The sequence below is a fragment of the Lissotriton vulgaris genome, chromosome 5, assembly GCF_964263255.1.
Source record: "Lissotriton vulgaris chromosome 5, aLisVul1.2, whole genome shotgun sequence".
In the NCBI taxonomy this organism is placed as follows: domain Eukaryota; kingdom Metazoa; phylum Chordata; class Amphibia; order Caudata; family Salamandridae; genus Lissotriton; species Lissotriton vulgaris.
In genome coordinates, this window is record NC_141693.1 from 390146747 (window position 1) to 390174454 (window position 27708).

Here is a 27708-nt window from a genome sequence, read left to right on the forward strand (position 1 = left end):
CCTCTGTATTCGTTATGTGCGAATTGTATTTGCCCTAAGACTGTGGACTTTGGAAAGGAACGCATGGGAGCATTATATGATGCCGAGGTTAGGAATTTAATGCAGATTGACATTGAGTAGACAAGCTGGCTAGATATGTTGAAAAGGGAGGACTGTTAAAACCTAGAATGCAGTGTCAACATTATCGGCGCCATCTTGCCCCCTTTTCGTGCCCATTCATCACCGTAAGCGGCAGCCATTTTTAAATACCATGGCCTCTCGGCCCATCGCCGACAGCCAGCGCGTCTTTCTCTCTCACTCCTGACCTCGCAGGCATCCCCCGCGCGCTGACAGCCCCCGCTCTCACATGCTTTGGGCCATAAACCCCTCTTCAGCACAACTCTGCCTCGGAACCCCATCCTGTTCCCAGCGCGACACCTCCCTTCATTCCTTTCATGAACCCGGGTCCTTGATAAAACCCCCTTTCCTCTGTGCCCGTTTGTCTTACTCGTTCACCTGTTGTGACCGGGGTGGGGACTTCAACTGTAAATGTGTGTGGGAACGGGCCTGAAGCGGGGATTCCGAGGATGTCCTTTCATACTTCCAAACATTGCAAGAATGTGCGACATGCAATAAAGATCATAAACCTGTGTATAAGAGGCCAGGCCTCAGAGATGCGGTGAGAGCACCTCGAGAAGATACCCTGTTGTCTGATTTGATGTGTTCTGCTCCGTCGGAATAAAACTTCTGGTTCCTGCCTTCCAGTCTCCAGCGCCTGCCTCTTTGTTTGGTAACTTGAGTGGGTATAGAGGCGGTTAACGCCGGGCAACTCTGAAAAAGGTCATCGGCCCTACCTTTTTCCACAGTCTCACTGTAACCAAAGGCATATCTGCAAGAGGCACTGTATCTTTAAGGGGACATGGAACTCGCCAAGTGAGGGCAGCATGCACCCAATATTGAAGACCACCACATTTAACAGCAGATGTAGTTACCAGAATCACTTAGAATGGCCCACGTCAATGAGGTTCCAGGCACAACTTGCGTACAAGCTTTGTCACCAGAACCCAATCTACAGGACTGAGGTTGTGGCACTGCTCCTGTTGTGGCAAATTTGCAGCTTCCCCAACCTGCTGAGACTCAGAATGTACCACATCAGCCAGCCCTTTACAGTAATCATCTGTTATATTTACTAGCTAGTTAAAGGGAACTGCAGGCTGCCACATGGCTCTCCCCATGATAATTTCATGAGGGGAGAGTCCAGTTCTTCTGTCTGGGGTTCTTCTCAAACTCATCAACACAAGAGACAATGCATCAGGCCATTTCAAGGAAGTAGAAGCACACACTTTTGTCAACCTGGAATTTAATGTTCCATTCACCTGCTCGACTATGCCTGAAGCTTCTGGCCAGAAGGCACAATGTTGTTTCTAATCAATTTGTAATGCTGCACATTACATCTTTAGGACCAAAGTATTAAAATGAGTTCCTTGGTCTGATTCCAAAGAAGTAGAAAATCCAAAATGCGGTATGAGCTCTCGTAACAGTAATTTCACCAGAGTCGAACTGTCATTTCATCGAGTGGGGTGGGCCTCTACACAGCAGGATAAAGACACATACAAATACAAGGATGTATTTAAAACCATTACATGGATGTATCTCAATAAAATCGAGTTGCATCCTGTTAAATGGTCCTCCAGATCCTCCGTCATGACTCATTATAACTGATGTTCTTTAGCCCTCCATTTTGTTGTTGACACACTATACATCGTTGACACAAGAGTTCTGCCATTGTTCTGAATCTGAGATTTTTTTTTTTTGGAAAACCTTTATTTACCAAAACAAAGTACACCGCTATTCAGCCGTACATCCCGGAGGCCAGGCAGCATTATGAGCCAATTCGGAAACGTGTACAAAACAGCAATACAGGAGTAGTCAGGTTTAGTTTTATGATATGAAAGCACTCCAGAATAACTAGAGAAACCAGCAAAGCCAGCAGAAGAGAAAAGAGAGGAGAGGAAAAGGAAGAAAAAGAGAGAGAAGAAAAACAGCCAGGCTAAGGAGCATAAAAAGGTAAGGCACATGTCTCGGGGGAAAGGCGGGGCCGATACATCATGTAAATATCAGGACATCAACCAATCATATGTATAGGGAGCAGAAAGTCAGGATTAAACACGTGGAACCAGGGCGGGGGGGGAACCTACGGAGAAAGGCGGACATCCGGTTGAATCATCTCCGGGGGTACACAGATGTCTCCCCAGTACGAGTTCCAGGCACTCCAGATCAATCCCCACATCTTGGGCTTACCCCGGGCCATATAAACAGTTTTTTCCCTGAGCATGCACCAATCCATATTGGTTTTCCAAAGGCTGACAGTGGGGGGGGCCGAAGCACCCCACCTCTGGGCGATGTCCCTCTTGGCTATCATATTCCCCAGGGTGACCCACCGAGTCTGAGCCGTATTGTAGTCAGTCGGGCCCCACACGTTTAACAGACAGCGCCGAGCTTCCGCATGCAGGGTCACTCCAGTCACCACTCTCATTATCGCATGCACACGCTCCCAGTATGAAGCAGTGACGTGACACTCCCAGATGATATGCATAAAGGTGGCCGTCGCACCACACCCTCTCCTGCAAAGGCCATCCTGGGAGAACCCCATGTGAATTAATCTGGGGCCTGTGACATAGATCCTGTGGAGCACCTTCAACTGGACCAGCCTCAACCTGGCAGAAATGGCCACCTCCTTAGGGGAGGAGACCGCTGACTGCCATTCCTCGTCATCCATCTTAATCCCGTCATTCACCCAGAGGTCACGCAGTTTCACCAATAGGTCCATTCGTACATTGATGAGTTTTTTATAGGTCAGGGAAATAGCACTGTCAGGCATATGGCCGTCCAGCACCCTGTCTTCCAGCGGGGATGACTCCGGAACCTTCTCTCCTACAGGCAATGAAGAAACGAGTGCGTGTCGTAGCTGTGTGTATCGAAAGTGCTCCGTGGCCCCCAATTGGAACTCGGTCTGCAAGGCAGTGAAGGATTTGATTTCCCGCCTTGATAGCATATCTGCAACCTTGGAAATGCCAATAAGGTCCCACCGGTCAAACCCCTTAGAGTGCCACAGTTTACCCAGCAAGTCGGAATCATAGAGGGGAGTAGCCATGGTGAGCCTATTCTGCCAGCCCAGAGTTTTGGTCACCACCCTCCACAAATGTACCACAGTCTTAGTGGGTCCGGTCAGTTTCCGGTCCAGAGATCTAGAATACAGCGCCCTATAGTACATCCCGTCATTCATGAGCCAGCGATCCATGGCGTAGCCCGGGTTGACTGCCGGTCCGTAGAAGCCGTGGTTAATGGCCGCCAGCTGAGACGCCCAGTAATAGCGGCGTACGTCCGGCAAGGCAATGCCCCCGTCATACCACGGTATAGTCAGTTTAGCAATAGAGATCCGTGATCTGCCATCCCACAGTAAGGTGGGCTGCAGGCTCTCAATCTCACCAAAGTATTTGGACGGCACTGGGTCTTGTGTGTTCTGGAGCGCATAGAGGAACCTCGGCAGGGACATCATTTTAAACAACGCCGCGCGTCCCAACAGGGACAGCGGCAGTCTCTTCCAACCCTCCACATCACGCCGCAAGCGAGCCAGAGGGGGGAGCAAGTTGTTCACACATCGTGTACGGGCATCCAGGGAAATGTAGATGCCCAGGTACTTGAATCCCTGTTGCGAGACCTGTATAGCGCAGCCCCTAGGGAGGCGCGGAGTGTCCCCACACAGCACGTATAGGTAGTACTTAGACCAATGGATGACCAGGCCTGAATAACCACCAAAAGTACCCAGCACGTCAAATGCCACAATCAAGGACCGACAGGGAGAGGTGAGATAGAGGAGAATATCGTCCGCATAAAGCGAGACGCGATCCTCAAAGCCTGGCGACCATTTGATACCGTTAATATCAGGATGTGCGCGGATCCATGCGGCCAACGGCTCGAGCGCTAACGCAAAAAGGAGCGGCGACAGTGGACAACCCTGCCTGGTACCTCTGCGCAAAGCAAAGGAGGCCGACAAACGACCGCTCACCGTCACGTTGGCCAACGGGGAAGAGTAAAGAAGCTGAACCCAACTAATGTAGTCAGGCCCGAACCCGAATTTAGCAAGCACCGCCCAAAGATAATTCCACTCAAGCGAGTCAAAAGCCATTGTCGCGTCAAGTGAGGCAAGCACAGTCGGCTCGGTGAGCATGTGAGCTCGCGCCATGACCGCATGCAGCCTGCGCAGGTTAAGGGCCGTGTTCCGGTGGGGGATAAAACCAGACTGGTCCGGGTGGACCAAGTCTGCAATCACGCCCACAAGACGATTGGCTAGTAATTTCGCCAGGATTTTGGGCTCGGCATTTAGCAGGGAAATAGGCCGGTACGACCTACACAGGTCTCGAGGCTTCCCCTCCTTGTGAATGACCACAATGGTGGCCAAACGTTGATCAAGCGGGAGTTCACCGGCGTCCCGAGCTGCCAGGAACATATTCCTCAGGGGTGCAGCGACGGTGTCCGCCTTGAGTTTGTACAGCTCCACTGGGATACCATTGGGTCCCGGGGCCTTCCCGGAGCGCAGCGACCTTATCGCCAACGCCACTTCGTCCACTGTTATGCCGCGGTCCATGTCCTCGCGCTCAACATCCGACAGACAGGGAAGCTCAATCTCCTCCAAAAAGGATGCCGAGTCCGATTCGGACAGAGCGGAGACAGACGTGTAGACCGTCTCAAAATAGTCCGCAAAAGCCGCGGCAATAGCAGTAGGGTCAGTGACGACCAGGCCTTCGTCGCCCAGGATCTCAGGCACCACTCGGGAAGCCAGTTCCTTCTTGTCCAACCAGGCAAGAAGCTTACCCGCCTTGTCACCGGCGTCGTAGATCCTACCTTGCTGTTCCCTGCCCATCACCTTGGCCGCATCGGTAGCAGTGGCGCCATACTCCGACTGCTTCAGGGAGAGTGCATGGAGCAATTCCGGCGTCGGCCCCAGTGCTAACTGGGAATTCAAGTCTGCGATATCCGACTCCAGCCGCACCAAATCCTCATCCCGTCGCCGACGCGCCTCGGCTATCAAGGAGAAGGCCTCACCTCTAAGGACAGTCTTGAAGGCCTCCCAAAGAGAGACAGCTGAAGTTACTGAACCCGTATTTTCAGTAAAATACAGCTCAATAGACTTAGCAAGGAGGTCACGAGTCTTGGGGTTCCGAAAATACCAGGGGTTGATCGGCGCCACCCTGGCTGCCACCACGATGCCGAAATCAAAGGACACCCAGACCGGAGAATGGTCCGAGATACCCCTGGCCATAAGACGAGCACTAGAGACCGACTGCGCTTGCGCTGAGGGAGTCAGTATATAGTCAATACGAGAGAGACTACCGTGAGCCCCGGAGTGAAAGGTGTACTGTAGCTGAGCGGGATGCAGAAGTCGCCAACAATCAACGAAGCCCATAATGTTCAGGAAATCAGGGAGCCATGATTGTGCACTGCGAAGATCTCTGGACGGGAAACGATCCAAAGTGCCTGACACCACAGAGTTAAAGTCCCCACCCAGTATCAGCCGCCCCTCCGGGAGGCCCAAAATGGCGCCACTCAGGTCTTGAAAGGTGGCCGCCTGCAGTCCCGGGGGGACATAAACCGAAACCAATACCAGAGTACGCCCCTCCCACCTGCACACCACAGCCACATAGCGGCCCCTGCCATCCACCAACGTAGACTCCACCTCCAGGGGAAGGGACATGCGCACCTTGATACCCACCCCTCGGGACCCCATAGAGAACCCGGAGTGGGCCACCATTTTAAACCCTCTCCTGTTCAAAGCCCTACAAGTGTTGCCAACAAGATGAGTTTCCTGCAAGAGAACTACATCTGGAACACAACGTTTAAGCATTTGAATTACCACTCCACGTTTGATACGGTCCCCCAACCCATTTACGTTCCAGCTCAATACATTCAAAGATTTACCCCCCATCATCAAAGATGCCCCACCCCAACAATCCCCCCCAGAATGCAGCCAGCACACCGGTGCATGCAACACAGTAGTACCTTAGCCGTGAAGAAAAAAGAGAGAAAAGAACAAGAAGAATACATACACCCCAACTACCCCCCACCCTGCACCCCTGCATTAGACTAAAAGCCACCCCAACTAGCAGTGTGCCTGTCGCCCCTAAAACTACTATACAAGAAGCCCCCAGAGGAGAAAGGAGACATCGTATCCCCCCCGTTACCCTCCAAGTCAGAAGTAGTAAAGAAAAAAGAATCAATGTCCAAGTTCGATGCCAACCGCAGCAGCCCTCCCAGATAGAAAGCCGCATACAGAAAGTTTATTCCTGAGAACCTGGACCTCCTGCCGCCTCCTCCGACTGGTTCTCCGGAGCGGTCCGACGTTGAGGCAAAGTATCTAACCAGTCACCTGCTGCATCCGGGAGATCGAAAAACAGTGTCCGGTCGCCATGTTCGATGCGCAGTTTCGCTGGGTAAAGCATAGAGTATCTCATCCCCATCTACCTCAGCCTCCGCTTCACCCCCACAAAACTTTGCCGTCGTTTCTGGACAGCCTGGGTAAAGTCGGGGAAAAAGTTGATGTCAGCGTTCTGAAAGCGCAGCGGGCCACCGCTCCGCGACGCCTGCAATATGGCGTCTCGGTCCCGGTAGTTAAAGAGTCTTGCAATGATGGGGCGCGGGGATGCACCCGACTTCGGTTGGCCACCCGGCAGAATGTGTGCCCTCTCAACCAAGAAGAACTTGCTCAATCCTCCCGGTGCCAAGTTCTTAACCACCAGTTCTTCCACAAACAAGTCCACCGACCCTTCCTCGGCTCCCTCCGGCACACCCGTAATGCGGACGTTCTGGCGCCAGGCACGTCCCTCGAAATCGTCAAGCCGGCGAGCAAGCGCCCCATTATCCGCCTTCAGGTCCCGTACCTCGGCCTGCACGTCAGACATGTCGTTAGTCAGACTCGACGTTTTAATATCGAGCGACTTAACTCTGTCATTTGTTTTGCCGAGGTCGGCTCTAATAAGATTAAGTTCGATCTTAAGGGTATCCACTTTGCTGGACAGCGCTTCATGTTGGCTATGCATCTCAGCCTTCACACCAGCAATGGCTCCCATCACGTCATGGAGAGTGAATTCCGAATCTTCAGGGGACCCATCTCGGTGTGGGTCCTTGGCTTGGCCCGTTGTACCCGGCGATCCCCTAGAGTGGGAGAACCGTTCCGGGATGGTAGATTGGGACTGGGTAGGTTTCTTGCTGATCCTCGGAGGTTTGCCTCTGTCCGGATCTCCTCTGCCCGCCATTATAGAGTAGCGAGAACCGTATGGTCCAAGAGGGGGGCAGGTCGATAATAACACCTCCACTCGGTGAAAGACACTCAGTACAAATCGCCTCCAGTCCGACAAAGGGAAAGTTGTAAGGGAGACTAGCCGGGACAACGGGTCCGACGAGTGTAGTGGGTCCGCACGGAGCGCTCCGAGGCAGGCCCCTTCCAGTCTCAACAATGCCAGGCAATTACGTTGGCAGCGCCCGCCAACTTCACGACGGCATAACTCGGTCCAGGAAGCTCAGATCTTCAGTCCGAGACCGGGCGCCGCATCAGCATCGACTTTGCAGTTGATTCCCACCGTCGTGGGACAGGATAGGTAGCAGGATCAATGCGGAGGATCGGAGGGTCTTCGGAGCTCCGAGCTCACGCGGCCATCTTGGTTGCCCGCGAAGCTCCTCCCCCCTGAATCTGAGATTTAACCATGTTTGTCTAAAGAGCCACATCATAGGACCCCTTCCAAACTGTGCAGCATCATGGTAGTGATGAGCCACAGGAAACAACAAGCTGTCCTGTAAGGCTGGTCTCCCATCTATGTATACCCACACCTCATCTACTTGTCTCTGTGTGCAACCTGCTCTTACCCATCCCTGTATCTCTGCATCTGACACTTAAACTTGCAATGGACAAGACAAGGAAGCAGCAGGGATTATACAGCTGGACCACTTGAAATCATCACATATAATGTACTGTAATTACAGGTTGCCCACCTCAATGATCATCTGCTTATTGACAACACATAGATTAAATACAAGTAGAAAGGAAACTACAAATAGAAAATCTGTATCATAAACTTAAAAAAAAACACATAAATAGATGGTCCCAGGTCGTGGTGATGATTTTAATCACTTTGCTTTATTGCATTTTATCAAAAGGAAGAAGCCAACGTGTTTCAACTTAATAAAGGTTTTCTCTGAGCATGAGATCTTAACCACTTCAGGAGAAAAATCTCTTCTATGTGCAAACAGTCATGCTTTAATCTTTCACTGGTCCGTACATGGGTCAAAGCTATAATCCAATGGTCTTCCAAAATGTTCAAATATACAGCAGATGTAGGCAGAGTTTTGCCCATTCATCTTGCAAAGCCTTCACTTCTTTCCCAGTTTCTACAGGCGACAATAACAGTCTACATTTAGTGGCATCATTATTCTCTCAGAAGGGTTCTCCATTGAATATGTAAGAATTTAGAGGGCAAAAGTTCGCTGTCTTATCTTCATAGCAGTTGTCGACTGTAATATATTATTTCCCTGCCGATGAGCGGAGCACTTCACCACAGAAATTTGGGCATGCAGTTGAACTGTTCAAAGTCATGTACAGAGCCAAACCACACTGACTGTTGGTGAAGATAGTGACTCACATTTTTTCAGGTAATATTAAAAGCTTGGGACAAAGCCATTATCTCGGCAACCTGTGCTGAGTATACACCCTGCAACCAAGATGCTTCAATCACTTCTGCAACCGTGCACACAGCATAAGCAGATTTCAGGTTTCGTTCTGCATCTCACAAACATGATCCACCCACAAACAACACACAATTAAATTCTGGCAAAGCGTATCAAGGATATCATACCTAGGCTTCCTGCACAATTCTGTCACATCCAAAGAATCATATGATAGTGAAGTAGTGTGGCTCACTGGTTAGAGGCGGCAGACCCGAGAGCAGAGGACGGCCCGGGACTCAGGGTTCGATTCCCGGCGCGGCAGGTTTCTGGACCAGGGTCAGCGGACTCGATAATTCTCTCGCCTTGGTGCCCACTCTGATCAGCGATCACACTCGGCAACTCTGGGCATTAGCTTGCCTCATCTTCACTAACGGCCCCACCAGACCGCCGGGGATGCCTGGTCTCACCCTGGAGATACCCATTAAGGGACCATCTCTCAGGGAAGCCAGGAAGGGTTTCGCAGCGGTCGAAGCGCGGAGATACTCCCCCGGGAGTGATTCTAGCGCTATATAAACACGCAAATTAATCATGATCAGCTTCATCACCCACAATCTCATTTTTAGGCTAAGGCATTAAGGTGACTTGATTCAAACTCATACATCTCATCAGGGTCACGCTTTCTGCACCCAAAATCACTTGCTCATATCTCGTAAACCGAAAATCACACATGTAGCAGCGACAGCTTTATTTATTTTATTTATTTATTTTGAAGGTTTTATTTAGCGCAAACAAGACCCTGTTGGGTATCAAAGCGCTTTACAAGTCAGATGTAGGAAACAAGAGTAGACATAACAAAAACAGTTATAAGTGATTCAGATATACAATACTCAAAAGGGTATAAAAAACAAAAAAAAACTAGGTATCAAAATATGGAGCTCACAAAACAAAACTAGTAATTAAAATACAGTAATAAATCAGTAAATTCACGTGAATTTAGCCATGAGAATCACTTTCTCTTCTTTTTTGAAGGAGGCAGTGGAAGGGTCCAGTCCTGTTTCAGTAGGCAAAGCTTTCCAGATCCTGGGAGCCATACCAGAGAAGGATCGGTTATAGGTTTTTTTCTTGGCAAATCATTGTAGTTTCAGTAAAAGAGTCTTGGCACTCCTGGAGGCTCTAATACCAGCAGAGAAACACCAGTTTCTGAGCTTGGTAGTGCTGAGAATTGTGGTGTAGGGCCTTGTGCGTCATACAAGCGATTTTTAGATGAATTCTACATTTAAACTGTATCCAGTTGAGGGTTCTAAGGTCTGGAGAGATGTGAGAGGTTCTCTTTGAGCCTGTGATGAGTCTCGCCACTGAGTTGATAGCGGCTCTTTGCGGGGCTGTCGACAGCCTTGGGAGGCTGCATAAGGTTAAAGCCCCATATTCCACTCTTTGGATTACTGGGGCTTGAACTGCTTGTTTTAAATCGTAAGCTGGCAGGAAGGGTTTCAGTTTTTGCAGGGTCTTCATGTGGAAGTTAGCTCCTTTTGTGGAAGCGCTAATATGCTTCTGCATCTTTAGGTCACTGTCCAGAGCCACACCTAGCGATTTCGCTGATTCGACAATGAGAGGTTGTCCTTTGAGAGCTGTTAAGTGCTTCATCCTGTACAGGATAGTAGATGCTTTGTTAGGGGGAATGATTAACTCAGTTTGTAGGGAGTTTAGTTTCAAATAGTTTTCGACCAGCCATGTTTGGGTTTTTTGTAGAGTTGTGTTGAGGGATTTGATGTCTTCAAGTGAGTGGATCTTGATTTAGATTTGGGTGTCATCTGCATACTTATGGAAGTGAATCTTGGAGAGACTGAGAAGTTCGGTGAGTGGTTCCATGAAAAGGTTGAAAAGAGTGGGTGAGAGGGAGGAGCCTTGCGGAACTCCTAACATGACTGGCATGGGGTTGGACAGGTATTGATTGACCTTGAACCTTTGAGATCTATTTTGGAGGAAAGAGGCAAACCAGTTAAATACAGCTCCAGACAATGCCACTCTGTGTTTGAGGAGCTCTAGCAAGTTGCCATGTTTGACAGTGTCAAATGCTGATGACAGGTCGAGTAAGATTAGTAAACAGGCTTTGTTTTGGTCCAGGATTTTTAGAGCGTTGCCAATTATGTGTGTTATGGCTGATTCGGTACTGTGAGCAGCTCGGCAGCCTGATTGAAATTGATTAATCAGGTTGAATTGTTCGATGTGTCTGTTTAGCTGCATGTTAACACATTTTTCCAAGAGTTTGGCTAGCATAGTTATGTTGGATAGCGGACGATAGTTAATTAGCTCCGAAGGGTCAGCTGTTGGTTTCTTCAGGATAGGGAATACCTGACCTGTTTTCAGAAAGTCTGGAATTGATCCTTGAAGGAGGGAGGTACTTATGGTCTTGGTCCAGACAAGTAGCAACAGAGGAATGAAGGCTTTTAGGTAGTTGGCAGGAAGTGGGTTTGTGAAGTGGTTGGAAGGTTTCAGGGAGATTAGTGTCTTTAGTATGGTATCTTCACTGTAAGTGCTGAAGTAGGACCACGTTGCGTTGTTTTTTAGGTAAAATATTGTAGAGTAGTTAGCTTGGGCACCTTCAGGGGGCAGTGATGAGTCCTTTTGCATGTCTGAGAGGGATAAGAGGTCCTCAGGGATAGCCTTGGGGCGTCCTTTAGGGCTTTAAGGCATCCTGGCAAGGCAGCTGCTATGGGATCAAGAGTAGCTGAAAAGTATGCCACAGGTCTATGGCACTACTGTGCATTTGGGCTAGCACTGACAATATACAACAGTCATGCTCACTGCAAAACAGAAAAAAAGTTTTACTGTAGACAGGCATTCCTAATGCTGGAGTTTTACAAACACTCTCACAGTTCAGTAAAAGAGTGCATGCATTCTTCAGTCCAAGGCACATGATCAGTCACATCACGGTGCATAAGCCATTGAAGAGGCTTTGCTCTCATTGAAAGATTTTGAATCCATTTCTACAGTAGCCAACCATTCCAAGAAAGATCAGAACTTTTTTTGGTGTACTGCGTGGCTGAATCTGCAGAATCGCAGTGATTTTGTCGTGTGAACATTCTCTGGCTCATTTTCTCAATGTTGTGTCTCAAATATAGAATGTCCCTTTTTGCAAAACTACAATTTTGATGGTGACCCTTATGCCTGCTCTTTACCAAATGATTATATAACATAATGGTGTTGCATATGCAAGCTTATTGTGTACTTCATTCTACCAGCAAGTTGTCAATGTACTGGAAAAGGACAGAGTGATTTGGCATCACTAACGATTTCAGATTCTGGTTGACGATAGAGGCGCTTTCTATATACCCCTGTGGGACTTGGTACCATGCCAATACATTGTAGCCAAACTGGAAAGCAAACAGGAAATGCAATGGAATGGAAAAGAAGATTTGGCACAAATAAGTGACAGAAAACCATTCAGCTGCACAAGGAATCTGGAAAAGAATCACAGCTGGATTCAGTACAATTGGGAAACGTTTTATTGCAATCTGATTAACTTGAAGCAGCTCTTAAACTATCTGGTATTTCTCATTGTGTTTTTGAATACCCATTGTGAGAAGAAGTTACATGGACCCATCATTTCTTTGAGACTTTCCAGCTCTATCAAAGACTCAATCAATGGTGTTATTCCTGCAGTTGTCTCTGGACTCAGTTTGTACTGAGGTATTTGAGGAAATTTAGCATTTGGCTTCACAGTAATTTTTACTGGAACCACTCCCTTAATCAAGCCAATGTCTCTTCCTGTGAAATCCCACACTTCTGGAGATACAGCATCATCTTTACATTGGTCAGTTTGTATCAGAATGTGGATCAGGCGACATAAAGAAGACACAAAATGCAGAGAAAATAGGTGACTCAATTACGCAGTCCTTAAGCCATCTTGCATGTGAAACGTTAATGCACCTCTAGCATAGAGCATGTAGAGAGTTCAAAAGGGTACTTTCCCAGGCAGAGATTCTACGATGGTAACATAATTGTAGCAAAGTCTTTATGCAATCCATGCGAACTCAGAGAAAGTAGAATTTGGTTACATACAGACTGTTACATCGGAAAATCCTCTCACATTCAGTATGCTCTGCGAGGCAGTAAACGTCATGAGTATAGTTGGCCAATGTTTACTTAGGCTAACATAAAATAGAATATGTAGATTTTTAACATATATTTATACGAAAACTTGAAGAACTCAAAATTCTAGTGTACTTTAGAAGCACTTAGAAACATTTTAGTATGATCAAAAACGATTCGAATAAAAATAGGGTACTACTACATTTATAGGTAATAAGACATGTACATGCACTTAAAAATGTATATGGAGGGGCAGATTTACAAGCCCCTCGCGCCACATTTACGCTACTGTTGCGTCACTACTGTGACGCAGCGGCGGCGTAAACCATGCACCACGTTGCGCCGTATTTACAACGTGACACATCCAGGGAGATGCGTCACGTTGCCACATGGCACAGGTGTACATGCACAGATGTGCATGTACACTGGAATTCGTTATTTACCACAAAAAATAATATTTAGTGGTAAATAACGAATTTTTAAGGGCCTGTGGCACTGTTTTCAGTGCCACCTACATCTAGATTTACCGATTTGGTAAATGTACCGATTCAGTATTTTACCGAATCTGTAAATTTACTGAATCTGTAAAATATAAGGCCCCTACATATCAAAAACCAAATACCAGTCGGTAACGGCCGAAATCAGCCGTTACCGACCGGTATTTGGTGTCCTACATCGGGCCCTAAGTGAGCTATTGCCCAGAGTCACATGATGCTGAGCTGATCTCCCTCCGGCGCTGGGGATCAAACCGTGAGCCCTATGCTCTTGAATCTGGCACCCTAGCTGCTGCGCCACACCTCTCCCTTCCTTCATTATATTAGTGATTAATTTTAAGAGGAGAAGCTAAGGACCTCAGTCTAGAGGGTATGAGATTTAAACACGTAGTTATCAATATATATAAGGAAATAGTTTAGAATAGGGAAGAGTTTAGGAATATTAATAGTATCATTTTGTATTACAGTTCACGGAGTGTCAACAGAACATTCAATAGCCCGTAAGAACAGGCTGTGGAGAACAGCAAGTGCAACCTGGGAAATTAAAAGAGGCAATCTCTTCTCTCTATCCCCATCCTCTCCACCTGGATCAGATGTGGCCCTTAAATAACCCAGTGTTTGTAAAGCGCAAGCTAATCACCCGTAAGGGTCTCAAGGTGCAGGGGGCCTTCGAGGAGATTTAGTGCCAGATGTCAGTAAATCTCATTTACCAACTCTAGAATACCAAATTTTACCTATTCGGTATTCTAGATTCGGTAAATGAAATGTAGGAAATAATTTGGTCATTTTTACCGAATCGGTATGATTTGCTAATTACCGAATCGGTATTTACCCTCTTAAGTGCTGCGTCGGGGCGTTGGCCGACGGCAGCACTACCTCCCCAGTGCTGCGCACGACCATTGGACGTCCATTCAGCACTAGTTCCAATGGACAGCGCAGCACTGGGGAGGGATATTTGCGCCGCATCTATGAGGTTACCGATTCGGTAATTGCCATTGATTCCTATGGGCCTTAAGGGCCCATAGGAATCAATGTCAATTACTGAATCGGTAAATACCGATTCGGTAAAATTACCGAATTGTCAAGGGGGACAGGGTGTCACTTTGACACCCTGTTGCACCCCTGATTCTGGCTTCTGTGCCATGTGGCACACATACATGCCCTAAGGGCATGTATGTGTGTCACATGGCACAGGTGTACATGCACAGATGTGCATGTACACTGGAATTCGTTATTTGCCACAAAAATTTATATTTCGTGGTAACTAACAAATTTTTAAGGGACTGTGGCACTGTTTTCAGTGCCACCTACATCTAGATTTACCGATTTGGTAAATTTACTGATTCAGTATTTTACCGATTTGGTAAATTTACCGAATCGGTTAATTTACCGAATCTGTAAAATGTAAGGCCCCTACATATCAAAAACCAAATACCGGTCGGTAATGGCCGAAATCGGCCGTTACCGACCGGTATTTGGTGTCCTACATTGGGCCATAAGTGAGCTATTGCCCAGAGTCACATGATGCTGAGCAGATCTACCTCCGGCGCTGGGGATCAAACCGTGAGCCCTATGCTCTTGAATATGGCACCCAAGCTGCTGCGCCACACCTCTCCCTTCCTTCATTATATTAGTGATGGTTGAAGGGGTTCTAGGTGGGGAATTGGGAACCTCTGCATCATTCTGCTCCTGTGTAGTGCTGGGAACCACCCTGTGAATATATTGATCCCTGATAGAGTGAGGTGCCCATGTTGAACTAATCACCAGAGCAGTGTGGCTGAAGGTTACTATCTAAAATTGCTGTAAAAGATTCTAGAAGTGATTAAAAAATAACTGATGGCAGTTGGAAATGAAAATAGCACCCTAAAACAAGATATGGAGGCATCAAGGAGGTAAACTTCGGAGTTAGTTGCTAAGTTGGGGGATGCTTCCGTGGTACCTTTTGCCCCATCACTTCTAGATAGTGAAGCCTCTGCTTCTACTCCTATGTCCAAGGTTATTACGTAAGTAGTGCTTTCATTGGCTCCGGTAATTTATTTAGCCCCACCAGAACCCCTTTGTGGGGACCCACATTTTCCTAGCACATAACTCCCTCCATTTCATATGTCATGCAACGATTTTTCCTGATGCACTATCTCAAAAAGCTTTATTCTTGTCCTACCTCAGCTGATACACAGCTTTGTGGTGAATGCCTCTTTTTGCCAAAGATGCACCAATCCAACATGATTTTGAAGAATTCAATAAGGAGCTTCTGAGGATATTCAACTAAAGAAGGGTGATCCAAGCCACAGATAACAAACTGATTGAATTAAAACAAGGAGACAGAGAATTGGTTGCTTATCTTGCACAATTCAATAAGTTATTGGTTGAAACGGAGTGGCCCAAAAATAAAAGAGCAGCTTTATTATCGGAGTTTTACAAAGGACTTGAAGGGAGCCTTGATGCAAATCTCAAACAGACCAACAGAGGTTTCTGAACTAATAGATTTGGTCCTAGAGATAGATTACCACCAATCAGAAAGAAAAGGTGAGCGGAAGAGGTAATTTCGCTCAAGTGTAACCAGATTTGAATGAATGAGAGTTGATGCCACAAGAACATCAGAAAAAGATCAGAGAGTTGAGAATATGCAAATTGACTCCAAGGGTTCCCCTTACTAAAAAGGAGAAGAAGAAAAGCAGACAAAACACTTTATGCCAGTACTGTGGAGCCAGTTGACATTTTGCCAAAGTCGGCACCAAGAAAACAAACGGTTCAAACAAGGAAAACTTGCACCACGACCAGTGGGAGGAGTTAGACTAGTGAGTGCAACAGAAATCATCAAGGTACCATTACTCTGCAAGTGTCCGCTCCATACCTCACCTAATACAGGGCATTTAAATTCAGAGGGATTACTCTGAGTAAAGTTGCAGAGATGGTAGGTTCAGGAGCTACAGGGAATTTCTGTGATATTGGATTTGCAATTCGGAAATCTAGAAGTGAAGCTGTGAGAGTGTTGGAAACCAACCTTTCATCAGGTCCTATAGTTAGTCATACCGAATCTGTTAAACTCATCTATCCAGAAGGGCACTGGGAAGTGATCCAATTCAAATTAATAGGTGCCCACAGTTCCAAATCATTCTGGGATTACCTTGTTTAACAGAACAAAACCCCACTACAAACTGGAGCAAGAGAACCATAGTCATGGATTCCAGTTATTGCAAAGACCATTGTAGCTGAGTTGGATTTATTGTCAGCTACAATGCCATGTGAAAATGAAATGGCTGTGTGTGTGGTGACACCACATAGATTCCAGAAGAATATCAGGAAGTCATGAAATTCTTCAATGAGGTGGAAGCAGAAAAACTCCCTCCACATTGGTCGACAGTAAGATAGAATTGGAACCAGGTGCCAATATGCCATGTAGTAGAATGTATGCATTGACAGCAGCCAAGAATCAACATCTGAAAAAATATATTCAAAAATATTTGGTTAATGTTGCATCCGACCCCCACAGTCGCCTGTCTCCTCACCATTGTTCTTCATTCCCGAACGGGAGGGTGACTTAAGAACTTGCATTGACTACAGAGCATTAAATGAAATCACTATAAAAAAAAAATACCCGTTATCATTGACCTGTGCCCTCTTAGATCAGTTAAGAGAAGCTACGATTTATACTAAGCTGGATCTAAAAGATGCATATTATCGCATAAGAATTTGTGGAGGGGACGAGTGGAAAACCTCTTTCAGGACAAAGTACGGATTCTTTGAATACCAGGCAGCGCCAGGAAACCTATGGTGTCAGTGCGCTTTATAAGTTTAGCCTAACATAACATAACAGGTAGTGCCTGATGGTCTTTATAATGCGTAGTAACAACAGAGGAGTGAATAGCACAGTGCTCAAATTATAATACTAAGCTACAAAAAACAATGTGTCAAAAAAACTGATGTGTCAAAAAAACACATCTCACAGGAATAGAAAACACCTACCCCAGTTGGGTTGTAACTACAACTGGGCACCTGTATCCCACAGTGTAAAACAGGACAGGGATCTCCCTTTTGTAGAAGGACCCTCAATCACCACTAGCTGGTGACATGCTTCATCATGGGGTCCCCGCTGGGGTGGTCTAATACCCCCCCAGCGTGCTACAACGCCTGTTTACAGCGGAGCAGGATGTGGTGAATGCAACAGTGCCCAAATCAAAATGTAGTGATAATATGTGCAGATTAAAAAATACAAGGTTGTAGTCTTTATGCCTATTTTAATAATGACCAGCCCGTATTTATTAAAAACAAGTGAGCGGACTGGTAGGTTCTGTATTAGGAAACCAGTGTCCTTAATAGTTATAGAAAAATTGTGGTCAACATGTTTCTGCTGTTTGACTGCGATTTGCTCAGCATTCGTCAGGACCTAAAATTAGACCCCCAGTAGTATGCGCGCGCTAAGGCGCACCCTACTGTGAGGCTCAAAGTGTGAAAAACAATTAACAATTAACCATCACGGGCAGTCTCCGTGATAAAGGTCAATACAAAATGTAAGAAGTAGCCAAAAAACCTGTGAAGAAAAAAAGGAATTAATGACATATAATGCACATGCTTACACAATGCTCAGTGTAAAGACAATTGATCCTTAAGGAGCATCAGAACTAGACTAATGCACCAAATCTTAAGATAGCAATGCAGAGGTCCCACAGCGTCACAAAGTAGACGCGTGCACCCTCATAGTCTATTGCCATCAGCCCTTGTGGGTAGTGTTATCAGACGAACTGAATCCTAGTTCACAATCAAAACAGGGCTGATCACATCTTCACTATGTGCCTGTCTTGTAAATATTGTGCCTAATGCTCGACATTAGTCAAAGGTAGTACTTTCAAAATTACTTGATTAGTGATTGCGTAGTTGGTGTAATCGCTAGGTCAGGGAAGCGGTGGTATATCCAGGGTGATGCCACATAAATGAGCATTAAGTGTCAGGCAGGAATTAGACACCTTTACTAATTGCGCAGTGATATGTTGTATAGATGCCAGGCAGACATTTACAAACAAACAAGGTAAATTGCTTCACTCACGTTACTGGCAATGTCAGATCGACAGATTGCCAAGCAAATAAACACAAAGCGTCGCGACTTATGTAATGGTTTATGTAAGCCAGGCGAACAAATGAGGCATATCGGAAAGCGTGTGGACAAATACACACAACAAACAACAAACACTCTCGGTGCCCGTATACTAGGGTCTACTCACGCCATTAGCGAAGTGTGATATCTCCCATAGGTGAAGACAGCACGGGTAATCTTCACGCGGTAACTGTCTACAAAAAGAAGCACGCGTGATTGTCAAAAGTAAACAAAACTGCGAGATAAAGAAACCCCGCTAACTTACGCGGAATTCCAATAAACTTACTGCCTTACTCGCGGCTCCCCGCTCGAAATCTATATTCCAGGCTGCCGTCTCACCCGGAAGAAGCCCAAGGACCTCCTGCACACCGCTATATGCTGCTGCAGACTGGTGGAAGGCGGTGACGTGCAGGGTAACGTCAGGGCACGCCCTGTTGTCTCTTAAAGCGGTACGCACTGATAATTAACGTGAGGAGACTGTCAGTCAGGGTTCCAGACCCCTGGTCCCAACTAAAAAAACGTAAATAGTGCAGAATGGCGCCGACTTCGGGCACAAATGCAGTGGGGGAAGCCACGAAAATTATAAATTAATTATTAAGGTTGTTTCTACCACGGGGCATGAATCACTGCGATGTTTATTTCGAATGTTTATTTCGAATGACGTCTAAGAGAGGGGGATAAAGGCTACAAGAATAAATTGCCGTCCCACCTTCATGAGGAAGTAAAAACTGAATTTAAACAGCGTGGTTATCTCAACAGCCTGGTATTGCTGTTAAAGTTTACAAAACTGTTACCGGTGGAAGATATCAATCCACGCGATTGGATGTGATGGCTTCAAGGGAGTGCCCTAGTAAATAGTGCAGAATGGTACAAATGTTAGGCACAAATGCAGTGGGGGAAGCCACGAAAGGTGCAAATTAATTGTTACGTTTGTATCTAGGGGCATAAATCACTGCGATGTTTACTTAGAATGACGTCTAAGAGACACTGGCTGCAGGAATAAATTGCCATACCGCCTTAATGAGGAATGAAAATGAGGAAGAAAGATTAAATTAAACAGCGGGGTTAACTCAACAGCCTGGTATTACTGTACTGTTACCGGTGGAAGTAATCAAATCCACACGATTGGATGCGTTGGCCTTAAGGGAGTGCCCAAGTATATGGAAACCCCAGGGTGGGTACAGGTTAATACGAAATGCTGCCCCAGGGGATTTCCTCATTCAGCCCTGTTCTATGGGTGCCTAAACGGTAAACCCACCGTTGTTCCTTTTCAAACAGTTTCTGCTCAGAGCCAGAAGACATGTGCTCCAGTATTGTCCAGTGTAAATCATTTGGTGTGTGATTGGACTGTAAGAAATGCGTCGTTAGTTTTGTCGTGGTTTTTTTGCATCGAATATTGCTTCGATGTTCACATATCCTGGTCTTGATACGTCTGGTGGTCATGCCCACGTACTGGAGGTTACAACAACACGTGATCAAATATACAACGTTCGAGGTGTTGCAATTGGTGTGTCTTCTTTGTTCCCACCTTGTGCCATCTGGAAGAATAAGGAATTTTGTTTCAGTGGTGAGATGACACACGTTACAATTCCCACAGGGGAAATGTCCAAGAACTGGGGGTAAACCCAAGGTGTTCAATACACTTGGAACCTGCTTATTTGGTGGAGGACTCTGAGGACGGGTATGTACCAGCGAGTCTTTTAAACTCGTAGCTCTTTTATAAGAAAAGCGGGGTTTTTGCCAGTCTGTTTTGTTGCTGGTAATGATCCTCCAATTTCTCGAAATACATTTGCTAACTGCATTAGACAGAGCATTAAAAGTGGTAACACATGTCAGTGGGGGTTCTGCTTTCTCTTCTTTCTCACTGTTGTTGTGATCATCCAATAATCCATCTCTCGGTTGGTTTCTTGCTCTCTTTTGGCTTTTATCAAGAATCCCTTTGGGATACCCTCTTCTCGCCAGTTTGTTTGTCAAGTCATTTGCATGTTGCATAAAGAATGTATTGAAAGAATTGATAGACTGATAAGCCATTGTGTGCCATTGTGTATCTCGATGATGTCTTCATATAATCCACTTCTGTAGATTAGCATCAATATCAGGTGAATGGAATCTTACAGTGAGTGCAAGAAACAGTTTATTTGTTAAATTAGAGAAATATGCCTTCAATGTGAAATCGGTGGATTTATTGCGGTTTATCATCTCACCTGAGGGTGTAACCATGGATGAGAAGAAAATGAAGTCTGTGCTTGAGTCGCCCTCACCCACCACTGTGAAAGAGATGGAAAGTTTAATCTAATTTGCCAATTTCTACCAAAGATTTATACAAGATTTCTTTCAGAAAGTCATTCCAATCAGCAAATTGTTAGGGAAGGGAATTCCACTTCAGTGGTCTGAAGAAGCAAATGAAGTCTTCCAATTCTTAAACAAACATTTTACTACTGCCTCTATTTTGCTCCATGCAGACCTTTCAGATCAATTCTACTGAGAAACTGATGCTTCTAATCTGTCCATTGAAGGAGTGTTGTCGCAGAGGCACAAGAAATACAGTCATCTACACCTGATGGCCTAGAAATCTCGGAAGTTAATGCCAGCAGATGTAAACTATTCAATCACAGAAAAGGTGCTACTTGTCATAAAGGATGCCTTCAAGATATGGCGACAATAACTCCTGGAGGCGAAACACACTGTCATAATGTTTACCAACCATTGGAACTTGCAATTCCTAAAGTCTGCCAGAACTCTGTCTCCCAGACAGTTGCATTGGTCTCTGTACTTTGCAGATTACAATTTTGAAATGACTTATCAGCCAAGTAACCGAAATGGAAAGTCTGATGCCTTATCTCAAATAGACATCGAAGGACAACAATCTCCAATAAAGGACCTAAAAATATTCCCAGAGGCAAAAATTATTGGAACAACATTTAAAGAAACATTAGATGAAGAAATCAAGACTGCAATGATACCAGAAGACATGGTAGAATGGGTGCTCGAGAATCCAATGAGAGAGATCCAGAACAAATTGCCTTACTAAAAGGAAATGCTGCACTTACCCAGTCACGAACTTCAACAGAAAGCTTTATATGAATGCAATGATAGTCCGCTGGCTGGGCATCAGAGACTCCATCACACCAAAGAACTAACTAAGAGACAATTTTGGTGGCCAAATTTGAATATGGATATTCATCTCTATTTGGCGGCTTGTGCATTTAATTTATTTATTTTACTCATTCATTGAGTCGATTTACACAATTGCTTTTTAATTATTACATTATAGGTAATTCTGTGGTAGTTCACATACCCAAATACAAGGTAATTATCAGAATAAATTATATTTTAACACTACTATATCCTTCTTTTTTAAAGGGGCAAAGACTAGTTGATGGGGGTCAATTCTTTGTCAAAGGTGTGATGGGTATACAGGCCTGAAGAGACCCTGGAATGTATGTTCCTAATTATATCTATGGTTTCCTCTCTGCTTATAGGGCCCCACGTTGTAATTGTGTTGTCTTTGTCACCAGGAGGCTTTGGGGAGATTCAAGTAATTTGGTTGTGTTGCAATGTCACTGTATATGGTTGGGATCATTTTGTAGAAAACGTTTGAGTGTTTGTCACACAGTTTGATTACGAAGATTGCTTTGCTGGTAGTGAAGCTGGCATAGATTAGTTTGGCTAGCATCTTTCTCTTGCTTTTCTGATCTACTTGGTGGTATCTCCTCAGCAGTGGCGGCTGGTGGAATTTGAACCTGGTGGGGCTTTTGAAGTAGGCATCAACGAACGTGAGCGAGCGAGCGAAGCGAGCGAGCCCGACGGCAATAAGGGGGGTGTGGGGGGGTTCTCCCCCCGCAAAGACATTTTTTAAAAATTGGCATTTTTTGGTGCAATTTTCCGCACTATTTCAGTGATAAATGGACTGAAAAATCAGTTCTTCTAGGCATTCATAAAAGAAAACTCATACATTATTTCAGAGAATTTCTGTGTTGCCAAGCAAGACTGACTTCTGAAGAGGGCCAGGGTACTAAGCCAGGTTGCATATCCACAAAGAAACACACTTGTAATTTTGTTCCTACCAAAAGTGACGGCTGGCCATTTCCTTTTCTGCATCAGCTATTCAACGTTGATTGCCCAGTAATCTTTATGACATATTAAATAGCTACATGTATAAGAAATATCAATTTGAAACAAACATTTAATTTTTAGGAAGTCAGCAAAAGCTTTGCATTTTTGAGCAACTCAATTTTGCAAAATAATTAAGTAAATATTGTATTTAAAATAGTTCATATAGCGCTCTGAAGCCCTTGGGTCTATCAGTATTTTAGAAAACCACTAATTAAAAATAAGTTAGGAAATGAGTGTAATATGCATTGCTTATAATATAAGAAATATCAATTAAAAATCTTTCATTTATTTAAGAAAGAAAGAACAAAAACGTTATTTGCATAAGCAGGCTAGGTACAAATGTTTTACTTTATTTTTAAATACTTTGCATGCCACTCTCAGGCCCTTGTGGCAGTCAGTATAGTAGAAAATGGCTACATAAAAATAAAATATGAAAATAAATAAATGTATATTTTAAGAAATATCCCTTCAAAACCAATATGATATTTGTAAACACAAACAAAATTATTTTAAATAATACTATGTAAATTGTTTGAATGCCACTCTCAGGTCCTTGTGCCCTTCAGCCAGCACAGCAGAAAAAGTTAAACAAAAAGAAATTATGGAAATAAATAAATGTACATTTTAAGAACTTTCAAAACCAATATATTTTTAAACACAATTGACAAAATAAAAATAATATTTAAATACTTTGCATGTCAATCTCAGGTAGAAGGGTTCCTGTCCCTGTCAGTACAGTAGAAAACGGTTAAATAAGAATAAATTAGGAAAATAACTAAATGTTGTACATATAAAGACATATACCCTCAAAACACTAACAACAAAAATATTTTAAATAATATTAAAATATAAAAACAAATATATATAAATTCACAGATACATAAGCACACATATATAAATACATATCAACTGTACAGGAGTTGTATGAATATTAAATGGAATGAGAACATTTCCAACAGTACTTCCTAATGTTATTAAACAAAACAAACTGAGCTATAAACACCTGAAACTATGTTCACACATCAGATTCATATTTTCTATTTATATAGAAAGTTTGCTCGTCGATCTTTAATATGAACAAACTTTTCGATTGTTCTTTTGTTGAATTCTGGTATTTCCTTTATTAGCTCTTTTTCCATTGACAGCATAGCCAAAGCATTAAGTCTAGCTTGAGTCATAGTGTTTCGCAAAAAAGTTTTTACCCTCTTTAGTGTGGAAAAACATCGCTCAGATTCTGCTGTTGTCATGGGTGTAGTAATGACAACTCTTAAGAGCTTTATGGTCTCAGAAAAGGATTTCTCTAAGTTGTTTTCACATAAAAAGCTAAATAAAGCCATGGCACCACCAGTAGTTTGACGGAAGTCTCGTCTTCCATACAGGACCGAAAGTTCTGTACTCAATCTGGCTTTGTCTAACATAGGATAGGCTTCTACCGTTTCTGCGAGTGCCTCAGCTGGGAAAGATTTGTCATGGCTTTCAAAAAGGTCACTTCGCAATAGTGTTGCACTTACAAGATGCTTTGTGAAAGCAAAGCGCTCTCTGGCATGGACCACAATAATGTCACAGACTTCTTTTTCTTCTTGGGTTAAAGTATTTATTTGCAGTCTCCGGTTTACAAATGTACATTCTTCTGGCAGTGTAGAATCCAAACTGTCAATGGATTCTCGTACTTTGGTGATGCTTGTCACAAAGTCTGTAGTAGCTTTCTGGACAGACACAGTGTCAAAGTCTCGCTTTTGCAATTGATTATATAAAATGTCTATCAGGGGCATTATTTTGAAAAAAAGAAACAGAAAGAATATAAACTCTCTATCATCTAATGTTCTACTAAATCCCTTAGCTTCACATATAGTATTTGACTCAAAATCACCACTGTTTGCAATGGTTGACATGCATTCAAGAAGATCTTCTCTGAATTCATAAATTAGCAATATGAATAATGAAGTTCCAGCGAGTTGCAGACCCTCTTGGAAGTCTTCTTGAAACTATTTGTTCAAGAATTTCCGTCCTTTTCGGGGAACGTGCAAAAAATGCTGTTATACCACCAATCTCTGAAAAGAAAATTTTAACTCTAGATATTCTGGAGGAAGCCTGTTCCATAATTAGGTTAAGTTGGTGGGCATAGCAGTGAATATAATGTGCATTTGGGTAAACATCCCTGATTTTCTTTTGCACCCCACCTGTTGCACCACGCATGACGCTGGCACCATCGTAGCTTTGAGCAATTACTTTTCCTTTAGCACATTGCTCAGGGAAAACAATGTTTAATTCATTAAGAATGGCTGAGGCAATTGTTTCTGCAGATGAGTCTTTTAGATGTGTAAAACAATAAAACCTTTCAGCTACCTTGCAATTTCCATCAATGTAGCGGAAGACCAGAACTGACTGTGTCTTAGTAGAGACATCAGTTGTATCATCAGCTTGGATAGCTACATAATCAGTGGTTCTCAACTGCTGTATAATATAGTCTCTTATTACTTCCAGCATACAGTCCAGCAATTCATTTTGAATAGTTTTAGAAGGGCCTTTAAACACGGTGGCTGTTTTTAAATGTGTTTCCATAGCACTGTCAATGCTGGAGACAAAATCAACAAGGCCCCTGAACACGCCAGGATTTAGAGACTCTTCAGTTTCATCATGTCCTCGTAATGCCAATTCAAAGGCACCACAAAATCGAATACAGTCAATCAATTTTGATAAAATGTATCGGTTTTTATCCACTTCTGCATTATGTTTTCTTACTCCCACACGGTATGCTTCGTTTAATTGCTGTACAATGTCCGATTTTCCAAAAAGAGATAATTTTAACATATTTGTCAAATGGGATTTACAGGAATCATGTTTTTTTATTTTTTCAGCCAGATGCTTTAGGTCAGTAACTCCTGTTTTTGTCCAGGTAACTTCACCTCCAAAGAGTAAGCATGGGAAACAGAATAAAGCATTTTTAGAAGCGCTACCAGTAAGCCATTCAATCCTATCATACCATGTACTGGTAAAGCGACGTGTGTACCCCTTTCCCCTATCTTTTGTAGACTGCTCAATTTTAATTTGAGGTTTATCAGCTCCTAATGTTTTCACTTGCAGTTTATCTGCATATGTCAAAACCAAAAATGGGTTTATGAGTAAACTGTCAACTGTGTTCATTGTGTCCAGCAATATATCAGATTGTAAATAGAAAACCTAGCCTGTTTTTTAAAATTCCCTTGGTTGAAGACACAAAAACGATATTACGCAAAATACTAAATAAACACTAATTTAAATTGTCATGCACACACAAGTAACAGCAATTATTCATCCACATCCATCTTCAGTCTGACAGGAATGCAACTGCAGCAGCACGTACAGCTGTTCCCCAAGCGGTATAGCCTTGTAAATTTTTGCAGAATTTCTCCTGGGACCCTGTTAATAATTAAAATATGGTGTGAGCTTCGAGGCTAGGTGTCATAGCATGCACAACACCAGTGGTGATTGAAAAGCTTGAGCATGTCAATTCAGTGATCTGCCTAGAATTTAAAGGGTGTACTTATAAATTTTGACTTGACTTTAGATGGCAAATAATACAAAACATATTAAAAAATGTCTTCAAAAGAATGAGAGACTAATTGAGCAATACCCTTTAAAAGGGTTCTAGGCAGATCTCTGATATATCCAGTACTCATCTGTACCCAACACAGCAAAATAAATGCATATTTTTTCAATTAAGAGTTTAACATTGCAGTTAGACCATTTTGATATTCTACACATTGATGAAATGACCTATTTTACACACAAGACAGACTAAAATTACAGCCTATAGACAGTGCTAGTCCTATCAGTGATCCTATTACTAAATGGACAACAGTCACAAAGTCACAACACATTAGATCGATTTTATATATCCAACTCACTGTACATACTCTGTGTGCAGTAAAAATATTGTGTGCAAAGAAATAGGCTGAAAAACATTGCTGTAAAAAATATTGTCGACTAAAAAAACTAGAATGAAAATAAACAGTGGCCTAAAACATGGTAAAATGCCATGCATTATAGAGCAAAGATGAGTGTACTGGGATCAGGGGTAAGAGGCATCCTCCTAAAGTAGACAGGAGCATTTAAAATGAGGTGGGGTAAAGGGGCCGGAGACTAGCAATGCATTTTAATAATTCAAGTATTAGTTAGCTTTAAGGGATAGTTAGGACATTTTGGGGTAGCACTAAGTAGTAGTAGAGGGCTATAATGAATTAGAGTAGTACTTTTTTAAGCAGGAAGAAAGGATAAAATATATGGGCAGTTTGGGGTTTAAAGTCTTTAAGGGTGAAAAGCATTAAGGGATAGTAAGGGATTATCAGGCCACAGTTAAATAAATGAAAGTGTATAAAAATATAAAAGATTTCAAAATCAACATTTTGGGAATTTTCATAGTTCATGATGAAAAACAAAAAATGATTCCCTTGAACTTTCAACTCGCTACAAGCTCACACTCTCTGAACTGTTCTGCTAGGATAAGCCAACAGGCAGTCCTCCACACCTAAAGACCACACAGTTGGCATCCATATACAGCTGAATGTGGACCTTTGCCGTAAATAGAGAACCATGTCCTACCTTGTGGCCTGAGATTAAGGACCACGAAGCTGAGTTTTGGTCAATGTCCTGTTACAGCAGAGTCAGAACTACCACTTGTCCTCTTTCGATATCTCTCAGTACTGATCTTGAATGTGATTATATCACGATCAGTTTTAACTCCAATTTTTCATGTGCTAAAAGAATTAAAAACATAATTATTACCAGCAATTACATTGCATTCATGTAATGTTTCAAGCCAATGTGCTTCCTGTACAATAATGTTTTACACAAAACAAATAAAAATAATACATTCAGGTGTTTTTAATGGAATGTGCATGAGTGCAAGTGAGCTCCTGGGTCTCTGCAAGCATGGTGATGTGTGAAATCTTGTGTAGAGTTGAATATTTCTGCAAAGAAGTGCATGCCCATGTTTAAACATGAATCTATGTGAACGAATGTGTGTGTATGTTTGAGTATGTGTGCATTGCAGTGAGCACCTGTGCCGCAGGCCCAAAACTCTAGAATCCTGTTGAAGTAGTGAGCAGAGGTATGGGAACACCTCATGTGACTAGAGGAGGGATGGTGAGTTAAGGTTTTACACCGGCTACATTCAGGGGGCTAGAGGACAGATAAGCCAGTGATCATTTCCAGCAACCAGACCCCTAGGTTGAAAAC